Here is a 6,580-nt window from a genome sequence, read left to right on the forward strand (position 1 = left end):
CCCTGGCCTCCCCCTGCCCCTGGCCCACCCCTGGGCTGGCTCCTTCCCCTCTGGCCCCTCTGTTACCCCCACTCCTGGCCAGGCTCTTTGCCCCACTGTGTGGTCACCTCACTGCTGCTTCTGAATGGGCCACCTCCCCAACCTGCCCCAGCCCAGGCCTCCTGCTGAGACTCTCCCCTGAAAGTCCTGGCCAGGCTGGTGCTCCCTGCCCTGGGAGGGTGCTCCCTCTACATGCTTCCCACTGTTCCTAAGCTCTGGAACCAGGAGAATTGAACCAAAGGATGACTGGAGCAATCAGGCATTTTTGTTCACAGTGCTTTGATGGATTTTCTGTAAGATTTACTTTGCTTAAATACAAAGTCTTGGGCGGGGGTTGGTGGCTCACGCTTGCAATCCCAGTGCTTTAGGAGGCTGGTGGATCATGAGATCAGGAGTTCAAGACCAGCCTGGCCAACATCCCTACTAAAAATACAAAAAATTAGCTGGGCATGGTAGCAGGCATCTGCAATCTCAGCTACTCAAGAGGCAGAGGCAGGAGAATCGCTTGAACCCAGGAGATGGAGGTTGCATTGAGCTGAGATTGCACCATTGCACTCCAGCTTGGGCAACAGAGGGAGACTCCGTCTCAAAAAAAAAAAAAAAAGTCTTACGAGAGTGTGTGGGGGAAGGAAAGGTCTCTGAAGCACAAGATAAATTATCTCTTCCAAGAATGTCTCCACTGTGGGCACAGGAGGCTGCAGATGACCCCAAACACACAGTCCTCCTCCAGTGTTAAAACGGGAGCTCTAAATGAAGAGACCCCGAAACAGGCTTTGTGTGAGCAACATGGCGGTTTATTCGCCCAAGTGTGACCAGGCTGAGGCCGAAAATGGAGTCAGCAGAGGGTGGAGGGAGAGGAGTTGGTTTTATAGGTTTGGAGTTAAACAGCGGAAAGTTACAGAAGTAGCTTTAGGGCGGTTTTTTGCAAGCTGGGAGGGGGTTGTAGGTTTGCAAGCTGGGAGGGGGTCGTAGGGCATGCAGTCACGAGGTGGGCCAAGGTTGGTTACAAAGTCACAAAGTCCAATGGCCTTGTCAATTGAGGCCGGAATAAGAAACAATAGTGACATTTTGGCCTGTATGATAATTTAAAAGAAGAAAGAAAGAAAGAAAGAAACAATAGAAGAATGTCTCAGGTTAGTTAGGCATCGCAGGAGCTGATCGTTTCTTCCAGGAACTCATCTGGGGTGTGTGTGCAGGGTACACAGAGATTACCATGCCATTCATGGGGCAGTCAGACCTTACATCTAGGACTGCCATTCACTGTTTAGAATGACACCGGTAACATGGAATATAGAGGAAAAAACGCAATGATCAGGAGAAATGCTCTTATTTTAAAATGTAGTGAGAAGAGAGCCCAGTCCCCAACGGCTCCCTCCTGCAGGGCCCGGGATGCAGAGGCTGGACAGGGCTGGCTTAGAAAGAGGCCCCAGCCCCATCAGCCCAGCTCCGTGTCCTGGGCAGGTTACCCTGCCTGTCTATGCCTCTGGCACCTCCTCTGTAAGATGCGAATGGCCCTGCAGGCCCAGGTCAGCATCACATGAGCTCAGAACCTCGAAGCACTTAGAACAATGGCCTGGGCCTCAACATTCAGTTCTACCGTCATTTAAAAATGATCATATAGAGGTGAAATGTCAGAAAGGACCTGAGCTGAAAGGTTAAAAGCTATTATTTGGGGGTGAAGAGTTTTGTGTTCCCTGCCTTTTTTTTTTTTTAGACGGAGTTTAACTCATTGCCCAGGCTGGAGTGCAGTGGCACCATCTCAGCTCACCGCAACCTCCAACTGGCAGTTCAGGCAATTCTCCTGCCTCAACTTCCGGAGTAACTGGGATTACAGGCACCTGCTACCACGCCTGGCTCATCTTTTTTTGTATTTTTAGTAGAGACACGGGGATTCAACATGTTAGCCAGGCTGGTCTCAAACTCCTGACCTCAAGTGATCTGCCTGCCTCAGCCTCCCAAAGTGCTGGGATTACAGGCGTGAGCCATCACGCCCAGCCAAGAACTTTATTCTCTTTTGTGTTTTCCCAATTGGAGAGTGGGTGGGCAGAAATACTGGGAGGGTGGGGAATGTACCCATGGAAAGACCAGAGCTGGGCCCTGAGCGGGGAGAGGTTACCCTGGCCCTGCTGCCCCTGCCACCATCCCCTTCTCTTGTTCTCTCCATGGTCTTTTTTATTTATTTATTTTTTTTTGAGTTGCAGTCTTGCTGTGTCGCCAGGCTAGAGCGCAATCGGATGACCTTGGCTCACTGCAACCTCCGCCTCCCAGGTTCAAGATTCTCCTGCCTCAGCCTCCCTAGTAGCTGAAATTACAGGCATGGCACTACCATGCCCGGCTAATTTTTTGTATTTTAGTAGAGACAGGGTTTCACCATGTTGGCCAGAATGGTCTTGAACTCCTGACCTCATGATCCGCCCGCCTCGGCCTCACACAGTACTGGGAGTACAGGCATGAGACACCCAGCCATCTCCCTGGTCTTCCTGCCTGGGCAGGCAGCAGAAATTCTCAGGCCTGTGGAGGGATGGGGGGAGGCCCAGGGCTGTCCAGCGAGCAGTGTAGAGTGGACATCAGCCCGGAGGGCTCCAGGGAGCACTCTCTGCATTGGCTGGTTTCTCTCTTGTGTCTTCAGAAACACGGTGGTACGAATGGATCCAGACACATTCTTCTACAACTTTTATAATAGACCCATCCTTTCTCATCGGAACACCGTCTGGCTATGCTACGAAGTGAAAATGAAAACAAACGACCGCCCAAGGCCCCCTTTGGTTGCAAAGATCTTTCAAGGCCAGGTACCCCCCAGACTCTAATTAATTTACAGGCAGGAGCTAAGCCAGCTGGGGAAGCGAAGCACGCACTGATCAGTGAAATGCCCTGTGGCGGGCTATCCACTGTGTACTTTTCTCCCACGTTTTTCAAGTCCATGGACCTGACGTGCTGGCTTGACCGTCCTGGGATCCGATCGTGGGGGCCTGCCTCTTAACAAATAGTCTTTGTTTTTTTTGAGATGGAGTTTTGCTCTTGTTGTCCAGGCTGGAGTGCAATGGCGCTATATTGGCTCACCGGAACCTCTGTGTCCTGGGTTCAAGCAATCAGACTCCTGAGTAGCTGGGATTATAGGTGCCCATCACCATGCCCAGCTAAATTTTTTGTATTTTTAGTAGAGATGGGGTTTCATTATGTAGGCCAGGCTGGCCTAGAGCTCCTCACCTCAGGTGATCCACCTGCCTTGGGCTTCCAAAGTGTTGGGATTACAGGCCTGAGCCACCACGCCCAGCCTAATTTTAATATTTTATTTAATCCAATGTAGCTAACATATTACTTCAACATTAATTAACATAAACTTCTTCACAAAATAGTGAAGCTTCTTTTTCTTCTCACACTGAGTCTTTGAAATGAGCAGTGTAGGCCACGCACACTGGCTCATGCCTGTAATCCCAGCACTTTGGGAGGCCAAGGCAGGTGGATCATCTGAGGTTAGATGTTTAAAACCAGCCTGGCCAACAGCGTGAAATCCCGTCTCTACTAAAAATAAAAATAAAAAAAAAATTAGCCAGGTGTGGTGGTGCACACCTGTAATCCCAGCTACTCAAGAGGCTGACTCAGTAGAATCACTTGAACCCATGAGGCAGAGGTTGTGGTGAGCAGAGATCGTGCCATTGCACTCCAGCCTGGGCAACAAGACAAAACTCCGTCTCAAAGAGAGAGAGAGAGAGAGAGAGAGAGAGAGAGAGAGAGAGAGAGAGAGAGAAATGAGCTGTGTATTTTTCCTGTGCTCAGGTCTATCATCAGGCTCCATTTCAAGTGCTCCGTAGCCCCCGTGGCCAATGCCCCCCCCCGCCCACATGGGACAGCACAGGTCCAGTGGCCTCCCCAGCAGACAGCAGACAGAGAACGAGGCCGACCCCAGAGGACCAGGACACAGCAGGGCTGAGCATGTCTGGTGAATGGATGCCTGGGAGAATGGACGCCAGAATTCACGCATGAGGCCATGAAGAGGGCCAGGAAAACTACCGACAGAAGGGAAGCACGTGTCTCAGTGCACCCTGTGATGCTTCAACAGCATGACTGAGACGGGGAAATTTACAATGAACAGAAATGCGTTGGCTCCAGTTCTGGACTCTGCGAAGTCCAACGTCAAGGCACCAGCAAGTTTCCAGGGCTTGCGAGCTGCACCGTCACGTGGGGGTGAAGGTTGTTGGGGAAGCTCAGGGGATGCTGCAGACAGAGCGGCCTGGGATGTGGAGTCACTGCTGCTCCACCACACGGGGACAGAGGAAGCAGGAGTTTAGCCTGACACGCTGCCCCTCCAGCTGGAGGGGAAGAGACAGAAAGACAGGCTGAAGTCACCCTTGAATAACCACCCCAGTGGTACCCACAAAGGTGTAGTCCCCACAGCCTCATAGCCTCTTGTCAGTGCCACCTCTTAAGGCCATTGCAATAGCAGTTAACACTGAACATGAGCTTTGGAGCAGACAAACTCTCAAGCCAAAGAGGGGGGATGAAGGAAAGGAGCTTCGATGAACAAGATCCCCCAGCCCTGTCCCGGCCCCTCCTCCCCCTGCCCCACCCCTGCACTCCTCCTGCTCAGTGTCCCACAGCTTCCCCTGCACCTCCTCTTCTCCCAGGTCTATTCGAAGCCTCAACACCACCCAGAGATGAGATTCCTCCACTGGTTCCGAAAGTGGAAGCCGCATAGTGACCAGGAGTATGAGGTCACCTGGTTTGTGTCCTGGAGCCCCTGCCCAGTGTGTGCAAGGAACATGGCCGAGTTCCTGGCTGAGGACGGGAAGGTCACCCTGACCATCTTCGTGGCCCGCCTCTACTACTTCTGGGACCCACATTACCGGGAGGGGCTTCGCAGACTGTGTCAGAAAAAAAAGAATCCTCATGCCACCATGAAGATCATGAGTTATGGCGAATTTCAACACTGTTGGGACAAGTTCGTGGACAACCAAAGATTGTACAAGCCTTGGAATAAGCTGCCTAAACATTACACATTACTGCACATCACGCTGGGGGAAGTTCTCGGGTGAGGGTCTCCCTCCGGCCTCATCACCTCTCTCCTCTCACCTCCTGCTCATCCTCCTGAGGCCTCCCCTCTGTCTCAGAGCAGTTCCACTCCTGCCCGAGCCCTTCTGCCCTCCCTCCTGCCCCGCTGCCTGCCCTCATGGTCACACTCCCCACCCCCACCCTCATCCCCACCTCTGCTCCCTCCACCTTGCTGCCTCCCCTGCTTTCCTGGGCCCTTCCTGTGCGTGAGAGACCCCTTCTGCCTCCAGAGTGACCTCCATCCACTCCCGAGGCTGCCCTCCCCTCAGCCTGGGAGCCACAGCCTGGCTCCTTCCATCTCCCTGGGTGTGAATATTCACAAGCCCTACAGAAGCTTTCAGCAACATCCTTAAAGGCCAACCTAAGCCCCTGAGAAGGAGCCACCTCCTTGGAAACAGAGCTTCAGGCTTCAGCCTCCATAGAAGATGGCCCCGGGCCGGGCACCCGCAGGGCAGCGGCTTATTTTCTTACAGATGTGGAGGCTGCAAGTTCAAGGTGGAGCCATCGGCTGGGTTGTTTCCTCTGAAGCCCAAGCCTGCTTCTCCTGGCTGGCAGGCGTCGCTCCCAGCCGTGCCCTCTGTGGCCCTTGCTCTGTGAACCTGCACCACTGGCATCTCTCTGCCTCCAAATGTCCTCCTGGTTTATGGACCCCAGCCAAGTGAATTTAGGCCCACACTAAAGGTCTCATTTAAATTAATAATCTGATGAAAGGACCTGTCTCTAGGCTGGGCACAGAGGTTCATGCCTGTAATCCCACTACTTTGGGAGTGTGAGGTGAGTGATCACCTGAGGCCAGGGGTTCGAGATCAGCCTGGCCAACATGGCAAAACCCTGTCTCTACCAAAAATAGAAAAATTAGCCAAGCGGAGGCGTGCATGTTTATAATCCTGGCTACTCCGGAGGCTCGGGCAGGAGAATGGCTTGAACCTGGGAGGCAGAGGTTGCGGTGAGGCCAGACCGTGGGACCACACTCCAGCCTGAGTGAAAGATCAAAACTTCTGAAATAAAGAAACAAACAGAAAAGGACCTGTTTCCAAATACAGCCACACTTTGAGGCAGTGGGGGCTGGGGCTTCAATATGTGGATTTTGGGGAGAAACAGTGCAGCCCACGGCAACAACCACAGCCATTGTGGGCAGGCCTGGGGGGCAAGGGTGGGGTTCCTGTCCTGTGTGTGTGTCTCCCGGGGGTCCTGACCTGACCCTGATGGTCTCTCCACCTAGACCTTCCTGCATGCTCCACCCACCCCATTCCTCCTGTACCCCACACTCCTGAGCCACTCCTTAGCCCCTGACAGGCTCCCCACCCTGGGCTGCTCCCCTTCTCACTCTCTCCGGGTCTCTTTGGGGTCCCCACATGACCACTCAGCTGATGCCCATGGCTTCCCCAGCCAGACTGCTCCCAGTTCCAGGCTCTGCAGAATCCCATCAGAGCTCACATCCTCCCCTCTGTCCAGTCCAGGGAGAAGACCTGGCATTTCTGTTTTGGAAATG

The sequence above is a fragment of the Cebus imitator genome, unplaced genomic scaffold (assembly GCF_001604975.1).
Source record: "Cebus imitator isolate Cc_AM_T3 unplaced genomic scaffold, Cebus_imitator-1.0 Scaffold404, whole genome shotgun sequence".
NCBI classification, from domain to species: Eukaryota; Metazoa; Chordata; class Mammalia; order Primates; family Cebidae; genus Cebus; species Cebus imitator.